Source organism: Anabrus simplex, chromosome 3 (genome assembly GCF_040414725.1).
Source record: "Anabrus simplex isolate iqAnaSimp1 chromosome 3, ASM4041472v1, whole genome shotgun sequence".
NCBI classification, from domain to species: Eukaryota; Metazoa; Arthropoda; class Insecta; order Orthoptera; family Tettigoniidae; genus Anabrus; species Anabrus simplex.
Genome location: NC_090267.1, coordinates 158,215,895 through 158,239,110, shown reverse-complemented (window position 1 = coordinate 158,239,110; position 23,216 = coordinate 158,215,895). Strand labels below are relative to the sequence as shown.

Here is a 23,216-nt window from a genome sequence, read left to right as displayed (position 1 = left end):
ATTGTCTTCCTCCTATTATTTTCTCTGTAAATACTTGCTTTGGAACTCTAACCACTTCCTTTTTCGTCATGTGTCTGTACCATTTCGGCCTACTGGTCTCTACCTTGTCTTGCAGTTTAGGGAATCGAATTCTCTTTCTGATTTGTATGTTTCTGATTTTATCCCTTCATATCTTCCCAGTTATTCCTCTAAGGAATTTCATCTCTTCTGCTTAGATTCTGTTTACATCATATTTTGTTGTTGTCCATGTGCCTGCTGTGTATGTCAGATTTGGCGTGTAATACACTGAGTACAGAATTTTCTTGAATTTCTCTGGGACATCGTGATTCCACACTATAACCTCTCACACATTGTTGAAACCCATTGGCTTGTTGGATTCTCTTTTCAGTTTCTTTGTTTAATGGGAACAGTATGTAGTGAATATTGATGGAATGAGAGGCATTTGGGAATGTAACTAGGTAACATTAAAAAATATAACTTGTGAACAAACTATATTTTAAAATTTTACACTGAACTGCAGAAATAAACTAAAGATATAGTTTTTAATTCTTTATTACAGTACTAGGATTATTTTCCCAGTCTCTTAATTTGCAATTGCTTCACTTTCATGTGAATGTGCTCAGTAGATGGTCAACAAAATTTCTGGTCTCTTATGATTAATTTTGTTTAAAATGTTCTATTTCACTTGCTGTTATGCTAATATAATGATTCAGATGAACCATAACCTCTAAAACTTATTTTCTTCTGTTAGTAGTTTTTGGTAAAACATTATGTTAAGAGTTTCTAAACTTAATAATTAGAATGTTAAGTACCATATACCGGTATCATAATGGCCGTTTGTCATTGAAACATAAATCTATTCTGTGGTTTCACTAGCCATTTCTTTCTGGTCTGCCGTTTTTTATGCTGTGTTATCCATGTGCTGATGTAATACTGGAGAGTTGGACGTACATCTTCTGTAACAAAAAGCGGGTCTGCAGGGTTGCTAGCTCGTAAGTCTAATTGGTGGGCCTCTTCAGGTATACATATAGCTCTTACTGTCCCAGATATGCTTCGTAGAACTCCTCCACGTGACCAAGGATCTAGGAGTCCATTACTGCAACATGGAAAACAAAGTGAAACAATCTTATTACATGTACGATACTCACAGGCATCAATAACCATCTTTTACACTAAGAAGGAACTACAAAACAAAGAATTTTCAAACACCCGTTACTCTTCCCTATATACAGTACATTAACGAAACAAAGTCAATCTTCTGAAACAGTATCACGTCTAAACTGCAGGGCAGAATTTCAAGGGTTAGTTTTGTACAACTGCAGCTGTGCTGTCATATAGAAAACTTTTGATTTTTTGTAACTGTTAGGTTCTTAAGTCTGCCAAATCCAATTTTGATTCATACATTTATAAACTATCTGGAAGAGAACATAATATGGTAACAGTATTATACTTGAAAAAGAAACAAATTAATTAAAATAGAAGGACATGTTTCGTTCTGAAAAGAACATCAGACTCTCTCAAATCACACTCAAATATATATGTTTATTTCTGTTTAAATGCATATGAATTTGAAATCTGGAACTTAATGAAGTTTTGCTTTGTCTCTGTTCTAGCATATACTGCAAAGTGTTCAAAAAACCATTCCTTTTTCATTGGCGTGGGTCCAACTGGCTGCCTGTTTGTTGCCCTTCCGTCATGCCACGCTTCTCACCCTGGCTAGGTCAATAGCACACTGTATTTTACTTTCAGGTGTTTTATTTTTAGTGCTCCTGATGCTATTATTATTATTATTATTATTATTATTATTATTATTATTATTATTATTATTATTATTAGCGTATGGTAACATACACAAAACTATACAAAGATTATACAGCACAAAATATTATATACATAATTACAAGATATACACATAACATTGAAAACAATCATGCAAGCAAAAGGGTTCAAAGAGTTAGATCTACTCCTGATGCTGATGCTGGGCTGATGCTTCGCTTTGTCCCTTAAAACATTGGTGATCACTAGGGTAACACTGTGGTTCCTCATTATTGGAATAATATCCTTCATTCAACTGTTGAACAGTATTGCAGGTATACCGAAGAACAATGATTCCCCATCGATGATAACTTCCATGTCCACTGCTTAGGGTTCATCAGTGTATTTCTTTAAAGTGTTAGTATCACTCCACTAAAGTGATTATTGATAAGTATGAACCCTATTGAATCTGCCTAGAATTTATTAAGAACAGCTGTTTTTGGAGGACTTGACTGATCAAGCAATCTTTAAAACCAGTGAAGAATTACGAAAAGTCTGATTAACTATGGCTTAACATGCTGGTGGACGACGTTCAGAGGAGGACGCATTATCTTCAAGGGGATGAGTTACTGGGTGTCTAAAGGTGCCAAAGTTGGTATGCTTACAGAAAATTTAGAACATTTCTTGATCAATATTTGTTCTTTTGTCCATTGGTGAATAATAAGTATTGCAAGGTTGTTATATTCACATGTCTCATGTCAGTGTTTGTATCAAACTTAGCTATACTTAAAAACTGCAATGAGTTTGATGAAAAATGCATATTACCAACATAATGAACTGTCCAACATTACAATATTAAACAGATGAACTATGACCATTGTGTTCTTTAAATCAAAGGGCTGAAATACATTCAATAAGCCATATTTATACACTATTTCTTTCCTGAAGATTTATGGTATTTAACATTTGTATTACCGTACTTTAAATTTCAATACACATATTTTGTTGCTAAACACATGGTTTCAGTGTTCCTTATAATATGTACTTTGGCTACTTTAATTAATCCTGATATTTATTGACCCTGATGGCAAGAATTCCCAATTAATCTAGATTAATATAATTTCACTGTACTTGTATTAGGTCCACTTGCAAATTGGCAAAAGACTGGCTTCAGTAGAGGTCCCTCTATTGATTACTTTTGTATCCTTACATCCGTAATGTTTCAAAAAAATTTCTTGTACTTTCTTGGGGTCTGTTGATGAAGATTAATTTGGACTTTCAGGAAACACTTAAGTGCACAAAAACTATAATGTTATTGCTGTAGGAAAAAATATTTCCTGTTGGGTAAAAAAATTCTTGTGTTTTCCTATTTATGCCATTTTGCTTCTGAACCATGATTTTAAACAGCAGTCCCCCCCCCCCCCCCCCCCACACACACACACACACACACACACACACACACACACACACACACACACACACACACACACACACACACACACACACACACACACACACACACACACACACACACACACACACACACACACACACACACACACACACACACACACACACACACACACACACACACACACACACACACACACACACACACACACACACACACACACACACACACACACACACACACACACACACACACACACACACACACACACACACACACACACACCTGAAACTATTATTCTAGGAATTATGGAGGAGTAAGGTCCTGAACTGTTCAGTGCACATGTGATGCAAACTCTTTACGAGTGCACTGTATGTTGCTTTGGTATAATCATGTGTTCATTTCAATAACACATTTAACAACTTGGATAGAACAAAACTCAGATATTCTGAAGGCTACTAAAAATTGGTGAGTTTTCAATCATCTGTACAAAAATTATACCAGTCAAAAATGTTGAGTGTTGTGATAGGTTGTTGATTCAAAGGGATAAAAGATAAGATGATCAACCACTTGAGAGGAAGAGTTCTACTCCTCTAAGATGAAGGACATCAGCTGAAAACAGAAAGGCCCAGAAAATTCTCCTGCCTCTGCTAATCTATGGAGGGTATAGTTCTGCCAACACCGTCATAAATGTTGGAAGATAAAAAGATAAGAAAACATACACTATGTGTTCTTAGAAACTAGGATAATGACTCATTCTGGCTGTCAGTAAATATGCTGTGATATTTTAGAGAATAAAGTAGTTTTCACTCAAAACCTTTGCCACTTCAAGCAATATTTTCTGAATATTACAATAAATTTCCCAAGTACAGCGTTCCTAGATCTTTTTCAAGAACACAGTTTCCAAATTTTGAATGTGCAGGGCACACTTAAATAGTCAAACTTCAATAACTAGTGGAGTAGAGACAGCTATTGACAATTATTTTATAGCTTGTGTAGTTGAAAATTATTTCTGATATTCCACCAGTCAGCCTTTTAATTTTTATTAAAAATTTAGTGTAATCTTACGTGAAGATTATGTTTGTTGCTGCAAAGATATCTATTCCTCCATAGACTTTAACTGCCAAGTCAGACTGAGGTCGAACTTTCCATTTCTTGTAGCATGTATCAGAATACTGCGTAAAATTCCATGCTTTCTTTTCAAACATATCATGCCTGCCGTCTGAACACATGGGCATCACCATCTCTGTACAAGCCTGTTGAAAGAAAAACTGGCTGTTAAGGCATGAAATATCTTTCTTTATATAATATTACACATATATCACCAGTACACTTCTTAAGTTATTTGGAAAGATCACCAGTAAGCTCGTGCAAAACTACATTATCCAGGCAGCTAGTTTTACATCATTTTATCTAGTCAGAGTTAAAAATAGTTTCATATATAAGCTTCATGGACTTTAAGAATTTGTACATAAAAAGTAAGAAATATCCATAATGGCAACTCTTTATGCTATACCATTTGAACACTTCAATAATTAAAATGCACCCGTTATCATCACTCTAATTATTACTAAGGATGGGAAGATAATTCCTCTGTGTTTTTCCTGCCTTCAGATGGAACATAGTAAGGCAATATTCATTAGGGGTAAAGTGAAGAAATGCCAATCAGAAATGAGAATGATAACAGTGTTCTGTTTAGTGCTGACATCAATAGGGAAACATTTGAAGCCTCCCATAAAGCAACCATGACAGAGCAGCTTATTTACAGTCTGGTGGACATTCTGTGTTTTGTGATATATTATTATTAGGAAGTCGAGTCCATAATTGTCAGGTAAACTACATTTATTTTCTCACCGCTCACCACCCTCTAGGACCCCGATACCACCTAGGGGTGATGAGGTGAAAAACCTTATCCACCAGGGAGAGAGAAAAAGAGAGAGAGAAAAAAAAAGGACGGAGAGAGAGAGAGAGAGAGAGAGAGAGAGAGAGAGAGAGAGAGAGATAGAGACCCTGGTGAGAAGGTTGTTAGCGTGTCCGCCCCAAAATGGGAGTAATAGCGAACACGAGGAAGAAGATGGGCACAAGAAGAAAAACACCGAAGTTCAAGCACAATTTAAAAACAAGAAATCATAGAAAAACTTACCGGAAACAGCGGAGGAAGACGACTAAAAGGCCGTGGAAGTTAATCAGAGGCAGTGCTCCACCGAACGTGGCGAATGAAAACCAGCATTTACATGAAGTTTAAAAAACTTAATGGAAGGGCAAATAGTAAGTAACAAACCAAGTTATTAAGATGATAAAGCCTAAGTTTATTTTTAAAACGTAATGGCAAAATGTAAATAAAATCAACATAAGGTTGAAAAATGGAAAAGGAAATTAACAATAAGTAAAATAAATTAGAATATACCCAGGTGGGGTTTTAAAGAAAATTAATTCATTACTAAATAACAATTAATGAAAAATAAATACTCTTTAACAGATAATAAATGGGGAGCTTTATGAAAACAACAAAGAAGGAAAGGGGTGACCTCCGTACCAAATAAAATGTAATCAGAAAACAACGGAAAACCAATAGACTCTCTTACATAAGTACAACTTGAAATAAAATGTGATCGATCACGGGTAGTTATTTAATAAAAAAACCTAAGTTAACAATTATTCAATAAACTGGATCTTCAACGCGGTCGCTTCTAATAATTACCAGGTTTGAAAACGTTCAGTTTACACCAAGGACAGTTTCCAAGGCAAACAGAATTTTACGTAAAAATACCTCCTCACGCGGGGCAAGGAAATGGTAACACAACATTTAAGGAGGAGAAAATAAATAAATTAATTTAAACAGTAAACGATACACTCAACCCCGAAATATATATAATTCAAGATCCACACAGGCTCAACACGCCAGACAACTCTTAACCCGACAACAATCCACACACGAACCGTCGCCAAGGTAACCACCAGAAACAAGCAAGGCCTCCTAAAACACGGAGGAAAAACAGGCCAGAGAAAATGATAAAATTCACCCAAACCCCAGAAGGGGGGGGGGAGAAGAAAACATACCAAACGAATTAGAAAACAAAACACAGGAAAGCAAACAGAAAGCCGAAAGAGGTAAGGTTCGGTACCTTGGAGACTGTACCTTGGTTTACAAGGAAAGTTACAATTTAAAATGCCAAAGTAGATCAGTAAAATTTTAAATTAATAATTCCAATTTAGTTCATGGTGAACCTTCCACATTACTGTGATTAGTTGCTGAAACAGTTTTCCAGATTTTCGATACCACACACGCAAATAGGAATAAATTTAACGGCGAAGTCCAAATATTTATTATTATTATTATTATTATTATTTTTCCAGAAATCTTCGAAAATATCAAAATCCTCTTCAGGACGACGTTTAAAGTGTGTCAAACACTGGTACGTACCTTAGGTGATGAAGAAATGAGAAGAATTTTAACCTGACATTGTTGATGAAGAAAAACAGTCACACCGCCAGCATCCAGACCTCGTTGTGAAGTATCCAGACGAAAAATAAATCTAAAAACATGGTCAGAAAGAATGGCAGGAGGTCTCCAATTAGTTCATCTGGGGCAAATCCCCGTTAACATTCAATTTACGGTGGTTTCTTGGTACTCCAACACTCCATGACGCCGGACACAAATACACACCAGCTCAACATGCTGCCTCAAGCGAACTGAGTGTCGCGTCGGCCAGCTGGAAGCAGGCCAGTTTTGCCTGGTAGTCGACCGGCGGGCGCATGCGCAGTAATGCGCAACCAATCACAAGACCAGACAATGGCCCGCTGACTACAGTAACTTTAAAAAAAGGTATACTGGCGTAAGCCGTTTGACACAAATTATTCTAGGCCGCAGGGCCAGTTCAAAATGGTTATAATGGGGAGGCTCACATTATTTAATATTGTCTCAGCCCTCCCGCCCAGAATCGACGACAAAATCACATGCATATGCCATCAATGATGTGGTGGTCGCACATATACTAAATTTGGGCGAAGTTGTCCAACAGAAAACGACCACCAAGATTAACTAATTTTAGTTAGGAGTTCACATGACCAGGTTAATAGTCCAAGACACAGTTCCATATCACATAGTTTTTAGAAATAATTGGCGGGTGCGATCAACATCAGTGTCCAGAAATGTTAACCGAGCACTCGGAAAATCACCAGAGTAATGTTTGTCATCAAATAGAGAGCACAATGACCAGAGTTCACCAAAGTTTCAGGTTCACCTAATACACATGTTTTCTATGCATCACACAATGATATAGTTTATGACACATGACGCAGTTCACCTTGAGGTTTTGGCAACTCTCACACTAATCACAGATATACTGACCAAAATTAATCCAAAACCACATGTTTATAAGTCCACGCATTCAGGTTATTTTCTCAAGCACGGTGGTAAATTAATTTTTAATGCATGAATACCTTTACAAGTCTCCTTTGAAATTAAGGAAACGCATGATCTTGTGTCGCAAAGGGAGACTACAGGGGAAATGAAACGCACTGGAAGACCCGAATGGGGGCAAAACCACAAGAAGAGGGAGGAACAAAAAGCAAATCAGGAAATTAAAGTAGGTGAGTTTTCAGTTACAGGATCCACAGATCCGCCAATTAACTTTACATAGGCTAGTTACCAACAAACTAGCTGAAGCCCAGAGCTTTCCACTTGGTCCAATATAGTACCGAAGGAAGAGGAGGGCCCATTCAACAACAATTAAGAAATCAAAGGGAAACTACATAAAATATACCATGTTACACTGCCACGAAGGACACTTAGCCATGACACGTAGAGAAACAATGAACAAGAACACATAGAAACATAGGGTACAATCCAACACATAATACCAACTAGGACAAAGACAGATATCCCTAAGGATCAAGAACATAACGGAAGGGAAATCAGTAATATTACTCAAGCACAAATCACCCACAAGAAAAATATATAAGTAAAGGTACAGGACCACTCCAAAGAATAGACGTCCTTGGAACATATGGTTTAGAATACCAGACGTTAAACTAAGAGGACACATGAATGACCTATCAAATTACACTTTTAGATATTGGAGTGACACACACACAACCACAGAGTGGCGAACTCGTCAATCGGTCCAAGGGTCAAGAACGAGGGGTAGAGCCAGAATACAAACCACACTGGGATCGGCAACTTATCCTAGTTCACCCACAAACACAGGTAAGGACTCAAGCATAGAAACCTAATTTTGAACAAACCAACGGAAAACCATCAAGGAGAAGGGACGCAGAACCTACACGAGTTACAGATAGGTAAGACAGGCAACAGTAGCCTCGATGGGCAATCAGGAGACTCCTATAGGTTACCAGATGGAAAAATCGCGATCAGTCAGTCATCCACAACGGCCACATCAAGGTACAACCACCGAAACTAAATGCACGAGGCAACGTGGCACAGAATAGTAACCACAAACCTAATTCAGCGTGAGGAAGAACAAGTCGAAAATCCCAGAGCCAAGAGATAACTACGAATCGCCCACCGAAGATGTACTTCCTCGGAGTAGTGGATACCAAACCAACAGCCAAATCTACCGCGACACAGAGGTAAATTAAAGGACAAATCACATCCCAACCAAGGTGTCTTGACAGCTAAACAACGTAATCCAAAACACGATTACCTAAATAATGACAAGCTAGCAGCACGGGTTATTCATAGAGAGATAAAGGATAGCTATCCTCAACGCGTGCTCACAGACTACAACCCAACAGTACAATACAAAGCAGAAATTACAACAGCAAACCAGGTACAGATTAAGGACTAGGTCCATCCCACAGAAGCACAAAAGGAGAAATATCCTCAGGAAGGAAGTCCGACAGTACCACCGAAAACTCCACACGCCAACCGGTAGATAAGGAAAATTACACAACGTTACTAACGGTCCACATTTCAAAAGGATCCAAACAACTCACAACAACATTACCAAGTTACAACACAGGAGATACAACCATAATGCTGGCAGGAGCGCACCAACCGAACGCCCACAGGAAAAATCGGAGACAGATTTTCTACATAACCCCAAAACCAAAAGGTTAGGAAGATAAATTCAGCCCAAAAACCCATTACAGGAAAAATAATATAGAGGGTTCACGCATAGAAAACCACCTTTAGAACAGCCGCGAAGAGTGCCCAAAGGTAGGAGTGTCAGATCTCTCAATCATGGATGAATACAAACATCAGTATCCGGAACAGAAACACCTTTAAGACACGGAGTCCATGCAGAAGGCAAGCAGGGAACTTTTCCGACACCAATAGATCGAAACACACCACAATCAGAAATCGTACAATACTAAAATGGCACAAATAGCAACCCAATCATGACTGAGCACCACACATCTTCAGACACACGCACACAATGAAAGGATGACAAAAAGGTAAACACTCAGGCACCAGACACACTCCCTTACATTCCATCCCAGGCACACCATAGCTCAGCAATGATTAAGTCACAAGATGATCGAAGGGTTCGGCGGAAGGAATCCTATGCGGAGCTACAGAAGAAACAAGTCTTTGAAATTACATAAGCCTAGAGAAAACAGAGGGACAACCAAGCACAATTTAAGTTAGATGTCATCAGATTTCCCCAAAGGAACTTCGTTAGCGCACCACATAAGCATAAGGTTAGATAACGAGGATATCAATTCCAAGGTATTAATACCACCGTCACAAGACAATTAAGGAAAGACAATTTCTAACTACAAGAATCCACACCTAGAAACAGTAATATACGAGAAGTACTAAATTAGAGTCACCAACACGAGGCACAGAAAGGACCAGATTGACTCGCTCGCCATCCCACAGTATGCGTGCTAAATTCACTAACGATACAGGTCAGTTACCAAAGGTGCGTCCATCCAGCGGAAGATGCGGTACGATTTGCCAGATCAACCTGGTTTAATTTGAGAAACATGAACGCGCCTAATACGTTTTGCTACAGGGTCACTTACCAAAATTGAAACGGGAGACAAGAACTCCAATACCGTGCACGGGCCTTGGTACCTAGGGGCAAGTTTTGCCGAAAACTTATTCACAGCCTTACTCATTGGGTAGCACTTAACATACACGAGATCACCAACATTGAATTTTGACGGTTTCCTACCTTTATCGTACTGCTTTTTGACCTTTTCGTATGACACAGCTAGATTCCTTTTTGCTTCGTTCCAGATCTTTTGAACATCATTAGGCCTAGATAGGTCTGGGAGAAGATCCTCAATACATAGCAGGTTAGACATAGGGGAGTACGGAGTATAGCCAAACATTAAAGACATAGGCGTCTTACCATGGGACTCATGAGTAGCGGAATTGAAAGCATGTGCCAACCAATGCAGACAGGAGTCCCATTTGGACTGGTTGTCATGATGATACGCTATCAACGCAGATTTTAAGTTCCGATTCAACCTCTCTGCATAAGAAGGATTTGGATAGTATGGAATAGTGGTGACATGTGAAATGCCCAACTCAAACAGATACCTTTTGAAGGAGTTACTGGTGAAAGAACTAGCGTTGTCAGATACTAAGAACTTAGGTGGGCCAAAGGATGCAAAGATGGAATTTAGACAGGAGATAGAGGTACGTGAATTAGTGGACCTAGTGGGAAAGATCCAACAGAACCGGGAGAAGGCATCTATACAGACAAAAATGTGGGTGTTTCCCAAGGAAGATCGGGGGAGGGGTCCTACGAAATCTATGAACAGTCGTTCCATGGGGCGCGAAGCTTGTGATGAAGACAATAATCCCACTCGGTTATTCAAATTAGGTTTGCTGATGGCGCAAGATTTACAAGATTTGACCATGTTCCTGATATCACTATCCATTTTCTTCCAAACAAAGAATTGCCTGATTTTCAAACGAGTTTTGAAATTTCCTAGATGACCGCCAAGGGGTGAACAGTGGTAATACTTGAAAATGACCGGTACCAGAACCTTAGGAACGACAATTTTGGAATTATGGTCCTTGCGACCCTTACAACAGAGAACACCCTTAGATAAGGAGTAAGGTTTCACTTCGATCCCGCTACTGATTGTATCAATGATCCTTTTCAGATCCGGATCAGTTTTTTGATGATCTCCAATTTCTTGATATAGCAATGGGGAATCGGTGAGGATGGCACTAACTCCCACCGTATTGACAGCAAGCTCATCGACACATGGGTTGGCTTCCGCACAAGGGTGACCTTCAAACATCCTGCTCAAGCCATCGGCGATGACGTTCTCAGACCCACGAATGTGGCGAACATTGAAATTAAAGGATGAGATCCGTAATGCCCATCTAGTTATCCTACCGGTCCTTTTGGGTCGGTTCAACACCCAAGAAAGAGCCTGATTGTCGGTTTCCAGATCAAAGTTGACGTGTTCAATGAATGATCGAAATTTTTCCAGAGCAAACAGCACAGCTAGACACTCTAGTTCATAAATGGAGTACTTAGACTCCAGATCATTGAGGACCCTAGATACGTAGGCCACGGGCCTACGCCCATCTTCATGTTCTTGTAACAGAACGCCAGCAATAGCACGCCCAGAGGCATCAGTTTGGACAATGAAACGTTTCTCGAAATCGGGAATAGCTAACAAAGGTGCATTAATCAGTGCGACCTTCAATGAATTAAAAGCTTCCTCCTGGGCTTTACCCCAAGTAAATTTTACATTCTTTTTCCTAAGGTCGTTCAACGGGGCAGCCACTTCAGCAAAGTTAGGGATGAATTTTCTAAAGAAATTGACCATACCAATGAATCGAGCAACGCCCTTGACATCTTTGGGAGGTGGAAAATCCCTAATGGCTTGAGTTCTGGAATGATCTATGGAAACGCCTTCAGAAGAAACTACATGTCCCAAGAAAGACATGTTGGGTCTGGCGAAAGCTACCTTTGATAACTTCACTGTAAGGCCGGCTTTCCTTAACCGTAGCAATACTTCCCTAACGTGCACCATATGTTCCTCGAAGGTATTCGAATAAATTAATAAATCGTCCAGGTAATTAAAGACATAGCTGAACTTAATGTCAGAGAGAATGGAATTTAACAACCTTGACAACACAGCTGCTCCACAGCTGAGCCCGAACGGGAGTCTGAGGAACTCATACAAGTTCCAGTCGGTGATGAAGGCAGTGAGGGGAATAGATCTCTTCGATAAGGGCACTTGGTAATAAGCCTGGTTCAAATCCAGGACAGTGAAAAATTTTGCACCTGAGAACCATCCAAAACAAGTATGAAGGTCGGGTAGGGGAATAGATTGGAGTACAATCTTACTATTTAGAGACCTATAGTCAATCACAGCACGATAACCACCAGAAGGTTTGGGTACCAAGAACACAGGGGACGCATACGGGGAAGTCGAAGGTCTGATCACTCCGTCTCTTTCCATTTGCTCAATGATTTTCTTTAATTCCAACATACGAGGTGGGGAAAGGCGATAAGGAGGGGATCGAACAGGCTGCAGGTCCGACAACTCAATGTCATACTCGAGTACGTTGGTCAAGCCTAACTTGCTAGTGAACACATCGGGAAATTCCCTGCAAAGATCACGAACTTGCTGTGCTTCGGCATCTCCTAAATGATTCAGGTCAAGCCGATCGATGTCACTAGACTCATCTGACTCAGGGTAACCCACACACAAAACTTTAGGCAATTTCAAGGGAACGTTAATCAATTCAAATTTCAGGTCAGGAGAAAATTTAAAAAAGAAATTTCGACACTGAGGATCCAAAACGACACCAGCCCAAGATAGAAAATTGGTACCCAGAATAATGTTACATGATAAATTGGATGTCACCAAACACTTGATCTTCCAAGTGAAATTCCCAATCCTCAACTTGACCTTCACAGTCCCCAAAATATTTAAGAACTGACAATTAGCCGAAACGCATCTTAAGTTAGTGGGTTTTATTTCCGGAAGTTTACACGAGGATTTCTTTTGACAATACCAGGCATAATTCATCAAGCATACTGCGCTTCCAGTATCAAGAAGGGCATCTACGGGTTCATTGTTGACTTCGACAAATGTGCACGTGCCAGAGGAGGGGGCATGAGCAGAAATACTATTGCACCTAGGGGGACACACCGGTCTCTTACGAGATTCAGGGTTTACAAACTTAGAATTGGCAGACTTTGCCCTTTCCCTTTCTAGTCATTGAGTACCATTTCTGTCTACCAAGGGGCAATTTCTTTTAACATGCTGTCTAGAGCCACAGGAATAGCAAGCGCCTGGACCACGTCTAACGTCAGGGCAGGAATTTCTTAGATGATTTCGGGACCCACAGTTGTAACATTTACGGGCATTCACTACCTTAGGTGTTGACGGAAGGACGGGACAATTGGTAGTAGTAGGGGGAGGGAAATTCACAGGTCTGGAGGCATCCCCATGTTTGACATCTTCAGCAAAGGAACAGGCCTCTTCCAATTCTTGAAAGGTAGTAGGGCAACGGGTTAAGGAAAGATAGGAGCGGTACGCAGGAGATATTCCTTTTAAAATTCTAGAGACCATTTCACATTCTGGCACAGAAATTCTAAAAACCTTGCAAAAGAATCGCAGATCCAGCACATAAGTTAGCAAGTTCTCATGCAGGAACTGGGTCCGAAAACAGTGTTGGGGCACAAGACTTTGGAGAGCAAGAGAGGGAATAAATTTGGAAAGGACAAGTTCATGAAAGGTACTAATCGATAAATTTTTAGAGATAGCTTCAGAAATTTCTCTCTTTAGAATCCCTTCACAATGAGGGAAGAGGGCGCGGAAAATCCCCAAATCATCGACTGAGTACACATTACCAGTCTCGGTTAACTCCACCAAAAACCGTAAGAATCGAATACACTCATCGATAGAATTTACAGAAAAGGACTTCACTCCCCGAAAGACTTCCTTTAAACAGTTAGGCGATGACGCCGAGTTTAGCTTAGAGACTAAGGTTTCCAGTAAAGGAGCAGTCACACAGCACTGACCTTGGGCATGGGTCGAGGACACAATTTGGTGGGAAGGGACACTCAGGGTGGGTACAGTAGGGTTAAGTGCAGTAGAAATAGAACAATTCTCCATATCTCTGTTAATCAACAGCAAGTCTAAATCAGAGGTGATGCCAGAAACAACCGTTAACAATCTAGCACATTCTGACACAAAAACAGAATCAGGCTTAATGGATAATAAATCCAGAATTCGACCCGAGTAGTGGTCAGCTCTGGCCCTCAGCCGGTTTACTTGGGCTTTGGACGGAGGCAATTCAATAAACTCTTCACGAATAATATTAATTTCGTTAAGGTTGTCACAGATCAGGTTAAGGTACTCACCCACTCGACTCCTGTCAATAGAAAATACATTAATGGGGACCTGGGAGTTGGCTGATAGCAAGGCAGCGCACTCAGCAACAGTACGGGCAGGTTCAAGGCCACGAATGGATAACTCGTACTCCAATTCGGCACGACGCAGGAAGGAGGGGTTCGTAACGGCACGCGCCATGGTAGCAAACATGGAACAAAATAATCAAAAAATTACACAAGATCCTTGCACTCCCTTTTACAATAGTTATTGACAATAACACTTTTAGTTTTTCAATTTTTGGTTTCCATCCACCAACATTCGCCACAGCACTGCACCAAGCAAGGGTAGGAGGGGAGGAAAGTTAGGCTGCACAAGGCAGAAACAACAGAGATTAGGCAGCAGAGCAACAACAGTGGAACAACAAACAACCACCGCTCTGATACCACTCTCACCGCTCACCACCCTCTAGGACCCCGATACCACCTAGGGGTGATGAGGTGAAAAACCTTATCCACCAGGGAGAGAGAAAAAGAGAGAGAGAAAAAAAAGGACGGAGAGAGAGAGAGAGAGAGAGAGAGAGAGAGAGAGAGAGAGAGAGAGAGAGAGGGAGAGAGATAGAGACCCTGGTGAGAAGGTTGTTAGCGTGTCCGCCCCAAAATGGGAGTAATAGCGAACACGAGGAAGAAGATGGGCACAAGAAGAAAAACACCGAAGTTCAAGCACAATTTAAAAACAAGAAATCATAGAAAAACTTACCGGAAACAGCGGAGGAAGACGACTAAAAGGCCGTGGAAGTTAATCAGAGGCAGTGCTCCACCGAACGTGGCGAATGAAAACCAGCATTTACATGAAGTTTAAAAAACTTAATGGAAGGGCAAATAGTAAGTAACAAACCAAGTTATTAAGATGATAAAGCCTAAGTTTATTTTTAAAACGTAATGGCAAAATGTAAATAAAATCAACATAAGGTTGAAAAATGGAAAAGGAAATTAACAATAAGTAAAATAAATTAGAATATACCCAGGTGGGGTTTTAAAGAAAATTAATTCATTACTAAATAACAATTAATGAAAAATAAATACTCTTTAACAGATAATAAATGGGGAGCTTTATGAAAACAACAAAGAAGGAAAGGGGTGACCTCCGTACCAAATAAAATGTAATCAGAAAACAACGGAAAACCAATAGACTCTCTTACATAAGTACAACTTGAAATAAAATGTGATCGATCACGGGTAGTTATTTAATAAAAAAACCTAAGTTAACAATTATTCAATAAACTGGATCTTCAACGCGGTCGCTTCTAATAATTACCAGGTTTGAAAACGTTCAGTTTACACCAAGGACAGTTTCCAAGGCAAACAGAATTTTACGTAAAAATACCTCCTCACGCGGGGCAAGGAAATGGTAACACAACATTTAAGGAGGAGAAAATAAATAAATTAATTTAAACAGTAAACGATACACTCAACCCCGAAATATATATAATTCAAGATCCACACAGGCTCAACACGCCAGACAACTCTTAACCCGACAACAATCCACACACGAACCGTCGCCAAGGTAACCACCAGAAACAAGCAAGGCCTCCTAAAACACGGAGGAAAAACAGGCCAGAGAAAATGATAAAATTCACCCAAACCCCAGAAGGGGGGGGGGGAGAAGAAAACATACCAAACGAATTAGAAAACAAAACACAGGAAAGCAAACAGAAAGCCGAAAGAGGTAAGGTTCGGTACCTTGGAGACTGTACCTTGGTTTACAAGGAAAGTTACAATTTAAAATGCCAAAGTAGATCAGTAAAATTTTAAATTAATAATTCCAATTTAGTTCATGGTGAACCTTCCACATTACTGTGATTAGTTGCCGAAACAGTTTTCCAGATTTTCGATACCACACACGCAAATAGGAATAAATTTAACGGCGAAGTCCAAATATTTATTATTATTATTATTATTATTATTTTTCCAGAAATCTTCGAAAATATCAAAATCCTCTTCAGGACGACGTTTAAAGTGTGTCAAACACTGGTACGTACCTTAGGTGATGAAGAAATGAGAAGAATTTTAACCTGACATTGTTGATGAAGAAAAACAGTCACACCGCCAGCATCCAGACCTCGTTGTGAAGTATCCAGACGAAAAATAAATCTAAAAACATGGTCAGAAAGAATGGCAGGAGGTCTCCAATTAGTTCATCTGGGGCAAATCCCCGTTAACATTCAATTTACGGTGGTTTCTTGGTACTCCAACACTCCATGACGCCGGACACAAATACACACCAGCTCAACATGCTGCCTCAAGCGAACTGAGTGTCGCGTCGGCCAGCTGGAAGCAGGCCAGTTTTGCCTGGTAGTCGACCGGCGGGCGCATGCGCAGTAATGCGCAACCAATCACAAGACCAGACAATGGCCCGCTGACTACAGTAACTTTAAAAAAAGGTATACTGGCGTAAGCCGTTTGACACAAATTATTCTAGGCCGCAGGGCCAGTTCAAAATGGTTATAATGGGGAGGCTCACATTATTTAATATTGTCTCAATTTATGAAACTTTATAATAATTTTACAGAATGTGGTACCTGGTGACATAATAATATGAGTTTATTTGTTACAGTTTTAATATGTAACTTCACTAAGAAGTGGCGATGTGCAATTTCCAATATGTCAAGTTAAGGTAAATACAATTGTCTACTATGCTCAGTTAGGGTGCATGCAGCATGCCATGGCTATGACATCAAAAAGTTTAATTATTGTTTGAAGTAACTGATGAACTATTTATTTATTTATTTATTTATTTATTTATTTATTTATTTATTATTCCTATGGTTCTAAATAGGGGAACAAAATCACCTATCTGTTAGGGCAACTCCAGTCAATTGTAGGTACTGTAACAATCTCCATTTTCTCTGTCAAGATTATAATATTTTCTGTACTTCTATTTGTAATCAAGAAGATTGCCTGTCAAAAATAATTATTCATTTTGCTTGATTTCTTTAAAATGAAAAATAGCTGATCTTTATTAGTCATCACTTAAGTGATTGCAATTCCCCTACTCTGCCCCTACATATGGTCATTTGCTAGTTATTGAAAGGAACAAACAAGTTAAAATAAAGTCATATAGTTCAACTCTGACAAAAGAGTGTAAATAAAAGAAATAGAAAAAATGATATGTCAGCTATGTCATGTAAAGAAATGAGGGTCCCCCAATCTACCTCACTAACAAGCTGTGGGAGGGTTGAACTGCCACTCACTTTCTTGTAGCTGAGATTCATTTAGGTTTTTCTGGACAGACATTCCTTTTAGCATATTTTCCGCTCCAACAAAATTAGTTCCATTGTCACAATATACAATGGATGGATGTCCTCTTCTTTCAATGAATCTCCTTAATGACAGAATGAATGCTTCAGTGCTGAGTGAATATACGAGTTGTAAGGGTACAGCCCTATAAATTGCGCATGTATATAATGCAACCCACAACTTCAAATCATTCTTTAAAATCAATGGTCCAGCTAGAACAATTCCAATACCTTCAAATACTGCAGCATCCTTGATACGATCTTGTGGTAGTTGAATACTCTCTGATTCTGCGTGCTTAGCTCTGTGTCGCTTGCACTGTGTGCACTTGAAAATCACATTTATAGTGGCTCTTCTACTTAGAATAATCCAAAACCTTTTTTCTCAGATGTACAAGGAGATATTTTATGCCAACAAGTCAGTGAACTTTATGTTGTTCTTTGATCAAGGCATCAACTACATCATGATTCCTGGGTAATAACAAGGGGAATCAGAAACTGAAGAGGTCATTTCTCATTGTGATCTTTGTCTTCACATGGACCAGTTCTTTACTCTTTCGAATTACTTTCATTCCACTGATTGTGTCACCTTTTTGTGGAAATAACTCCTATTGTACACACCTTATAGCAACCAATTCTGCTTCTCTTAATTCTGGAAATGTTAGTGGGCCATTTTGACTCTCTCTACTACATTGAGTGTTGTTGTAGAACCTTAATACCCATCCCATTATTCTTACTCTTTGAGAATAAGTTAAATCTCTTTTCAGGTCAACGGCCATCATTGTTACAGTCTCATCCCTGTTTTTCTTTCTCTCTGAAGCAATGATATCCTTGTAAGTTAAGAACTTCATTTTCCCGTATTGAACTGAGATTCACAATTAGAATTCAAGAAGGTTCAACCTATTCAATACAAAATGTGTTGTACAAGGTGTTCACAACATATTATTTATTATTACTAGTACTGGTTTCGATGCTTAATGGCGTCATCATCAGCTAGAAATCACAAAGTGGGCATAGTACATGTCATAAAAGTTGTATAGATAATACATACATTGCAAAATACAAATGATAGGCTGTTTTCTCATTAAAAGCTAGAAGAATGATGTGTAAAATATGGTGATATATTGTAACACATAAAGGCGTTATAGTCTAATGAGGCAAGTGAGTATTATACAATAAAATTGATCTGATGAATGAGAATAAAAGTCTTCATATGATAATAAAACGATGCATGTATGTGGCATACATGACTCAAAGCATAATTTCACTACCATAGAACAAGACCTAGAAATTCTCAAAAACATAAACAAAGGCCCTTTACTCGATGTTACGGAAAACTGTTTTATTCACTTAGATCAATTTTTCAATCCTAATCTAAACCTTAATGAAATTTCAGAAAAACCTAATATCCTTTTCGATTTTCTAATCAAAGTCTTTAGAGGTATCAAAATAATGGAGAGGAAATCGATCTTTTACGCTCTCCAAAACACTCTTCTACGTCCCACACCACAGCCACTCTGCCCCCCTGACCCGCCTTGAACTCCGCCTTCCCATCCCTTTCATTCCATTCCTCTCTCCTTCTTCCCCTCCCCCTCCCCCCTCCTCTTCCCGCTCCTCCCACCCTATCTTCACACTCACTCAACTTACATCCATTTCACTCGTCCACAACTCTTCTCACAACATACAACCAGCACGCTAAACAAGGTGAGTCTCATATCCTATCATATTCAGCCGCGATCCCATTTTTAGCTATCCATTTCATTAACTTAGTTTTTTCTTCCTTTTAAGCTTCACCACCCACGTTGAGCTGTCTCCATTGAACAACAATAGAAGAGTGGACAATTTTATTGCATCGTTTTATTATCACATGAAGACTTTTATTCTCATTCATCAGATCAATTTTATTGTATAATACTCACTTGCCTCATTAGACTATAACGCCTTTGTGTGTTACAATATATCACCATATTTTACACATCATTCTTCTAGCTTTTAATGAGAAAACAGCCTATGATTTGTATTTTGCAATGTATGTATTATCTATACAACTTTTATGACATGTACTATGCCCACTTTGTGATTTCTAGCTGATGATGATGCCATTAAGCGTTGAAACCGGTACTAGTAATAATAAATAATATGTTGTGAACACCTTGTACAACACATTTTGTATTGAATAGGTTGAACCTTCTTGAATTCTAATTGTGAATGATATCCTCATCATATATGCCTTCATCGGCGTGATAAACAGGCCACTTCTCTTCAGGACCTCTCAGCCAATTGGAATTTGCCAATTCTGATGGATAGCACCCTCTTGATAGCAGGTCAGCAGGATTATAAACTCCAGGTACATGCCTCCATTGTTGTGGGTCAGTTAGTTGTCTAATTTCCTTGACTCGGTTGCCGACAAATGTACACCATGGTTCATTTCTTCTAATCCATACAAGCGCAGTCGTGAGATCACTCCAAAAGTAACCTTTCACATTTTCTAAAGAAAGGGATGATCTGACTAATGAAGCAAAATGACTTCGTACAAGGCAACCTAACAACTTTAGTCGAGGAATAGCGACACTTTTGAGAGGTGCTATTCGAGCTTTAGCTAGTACTAACTGAACTGATACACCCTTCTCATCCTCGGTTTTGAGCTACACTACTGCTCCATAGGCGTGTTGACTGGCATCAACAATAGTATGCAGTGACCAAGACTGTCTATCTATTTTTCCACCTTGAATCTCTATTTCTTCTAAGTAGCCAATTTCACGGTAATGTTTGTTGAACTCCTTTGATATTATATCAGGTAGAGGGGAGTCCCAATTTGACTTAAATCCTTTTTTACTTAATGTTTTTGAAGCTTCTATTTTCCATGAGTCCTGTAGCAATAATTTGAATGGAAGAAGTGCAAGAGCAAGAAACCCAATGACATCATTAATTTTCTGTATCAGTGAGAGTAGAATTCTCTTGGTAAGTATTTCTTGGGAGAATGGAAAGTAAGCAACAATATAAACCACCAACATATCCAACCTCATGTTCCACTTCATGCCCAAAAGCCTTGTGACATATCCATTGTTATAAATATCTTCATTGTTGCCCTCGATCTTCGAAAGTTCACTATTTCTTATTGTAGATTCCCAGCTTCTCAGCTACATCTTTGCTTCGGCTTGAATCCTTGTACATTCAGAATGAAACATACAGTTTTCTTCTACAGAAGCAATTGATGTTACACAGTTATCTACGTACATAAATTTCATCAGATTCTGCGCTATCAGTTCATCGTTACCATTAACAGCCAAAACACGATGATTCAACACAGCACCCAATATAAACGGACTACACGTGGCTCCAAAAATAACTCTTGCATGTCTATAAGTCTTCAGTTTCATAGTTCTGAAATCCTCCCACCATAAAATTCGTACCTCAATCATTTGGAATGCCTTTTTTATATCTGCAATAACACCCAGCTCTTTCTCTTGAAACCTTAAAAGGATTTCAGGGATAATTTGAACATAATTAGGACCTTTAATAAAGCAATTGTTTAGTGAAAGTTCTTTGTTTGTATTACATGAAACATCAAAAACTGGTCAAACTGAAGTAGTCAGACTTTCAGGTTTGATTACAGGTCGGTGTGGAAGATAATGACAAGATTTCTCAACCTGTTCCTGTGGCACGTCTTCAATAAAACCTTCTGTTGCCCAGTCTTCAAATATTTTGCCATATTGTGAGAGGAGACCTGTCTTTTGCAACTTCTGCATAGTCAACTGAAGTCTTTTTTCTGCTATTTTCTTACTGGACTGGATTTCCGGATGACTCTCCTTCCAAGGAAGACCAACTGCATAATGTCCATCTTCTTTCTGGGTTAAAGTATAAAGTAGATATTGCTTCGCTTCTCGATCTTGTTCTTCAGCTGATTTGATTTCTACTGGATCCTGAATACCAATTGTTTCAAGATTCCACAAGTTCGTGATTGAACCATCTCTGTAAGCCATTATGATTGCTGTACTTGCCATATTCACTACAGGAGAGTTGTCAGTTAGTTCTCCACCCAAAGTCCATCCCAGCTTTGTTTCAATGGCTGTAAGACCATTCTTGAGCCAAACAATATTTCCAGTAGGAATTTTAGCATAGACATCCATTCCAATAAGGAGCTGAATTTCTGGACAGTTATTACCCAAATCACTGGTCCAGACTTTCTTCATTCTAAGTTCTTGAAACAAGGTAGAACACGCTGAAACGCATGGGACTGACTGGCAAATACGTGGGTGGTCCCTGAATCTCACAATCAATGTTAACACCTGGTTTTTGTAGCTTGATTGTGTACTTCTTATGATTTATTTCTGAGGCCTGGCTTCCACTGAACAGAACACGGGAAACCAAATCTTCAGCGTGTGATTTCAATTAGAGTTCTTCAGCTGTTTACTTCGTTAAGAGCCAGAATCCAAGAAAGCTCTCACTGTTGCCATTTCCGTGGACAGTAACCATCAGTGTTTGTAGTATTACTTGATGAACAGATGTATGACCAGCCATATTTGAAGTTGTGTGAAGCTGACTGGCTTCCTCTTCTTCCCTTGATTCATTCTTATCTTTCTGCAAATGATCAGGACACATAACCATGGATGGCATGCTTCTTACAACAAACCAAGCACCTAGTGTTTGATTTACAGTTCTTTGACAGATGATTAGGTCACAAGCACGTGAAACAACGCTTTTTACCTCTAACCTTAAATCTTCTTTCCTCAACTGTCATGTTTGTTGTTTTGAAACACTTCTTGCTGTCCTAGGGCTTTTCACAAAAGATACATAAGTCTTCTGCCACTGTAGGTGAACTCCTCTTATCTTTAATGTGCTTAAATTTTAAAGGTTAATAGATACAAACTGAAACACATCAAGACATGATGGTCAATGGGGTAAATATTTATTGAAGGATTTTCTTATACATGACATTCCTTGTACTTAATTTTTTAAACAATTTTCCTTACAGCGCACCAAAACAAGTAGTTCTTATGGTGACGATGGGACAGGAAATTGGTAGAAATGAGAAGGAACAGACCATGGCCTTAAGGTACAGTGTGAGCATGTGCCTGGTGTGAAAATAGGAACCCACGGAAAACCATCTTCAGGGCTGCCGACAGGGGGGTTTGAACCCACAGTCTCCTGAATGCAAGCTGATAGCTACACGACTCAAACCGCGCAGCCATTTGTTCGGTGCATTCATTGTACAATGACCTTTTGGCACAATTGCAACTTTAAGTGGAGTCTCCGTGGCTCAGGCGACAGCACGCCAGACTCTCACCGCTGGATTCCATGGTTCAAATCCTGGTCATTCCATGTGAGATTTGAGCCGGACAAAGCGGAGGCAGGACAGGTAATCCGTTGTTCTTTATTTGTCGTCTTTCATTCCAGCAACACACTCCAATATTATTTCATTGCATCTGTAAGTTATTAATCATGATCCAGAGGAGTGAAACAGACTTC

At 39.2% G+C, this 23,216-nt stretch overlaps 1 protein-coding gene across 1 annotated transcript in view; it reads right to left on the bottom strand.

The window, feature by feature from the left end:
* Window positions 1-580: 580 nt before the first annotated feature.
* The window catches only part of LOC136866111 (uncharacterized), a 207,026-nt gene continuing 184,390 nt past the window's right edge, over window positions 581-23,216 (bottom strand). The window contains exons 5-6 of the transcript XR_011017909.1: window positions 4,235-4,422; window positions 581-1,096 (exon numbers count right to left, since the gene is read on the bottom strand). The gene's annotated coding sequence lies outside the window, so the exon portion shown is untranslated. The remainder of the gene's footprint in view (window positions 1,097-4,234; window positions 4,423-23,216) is intronic.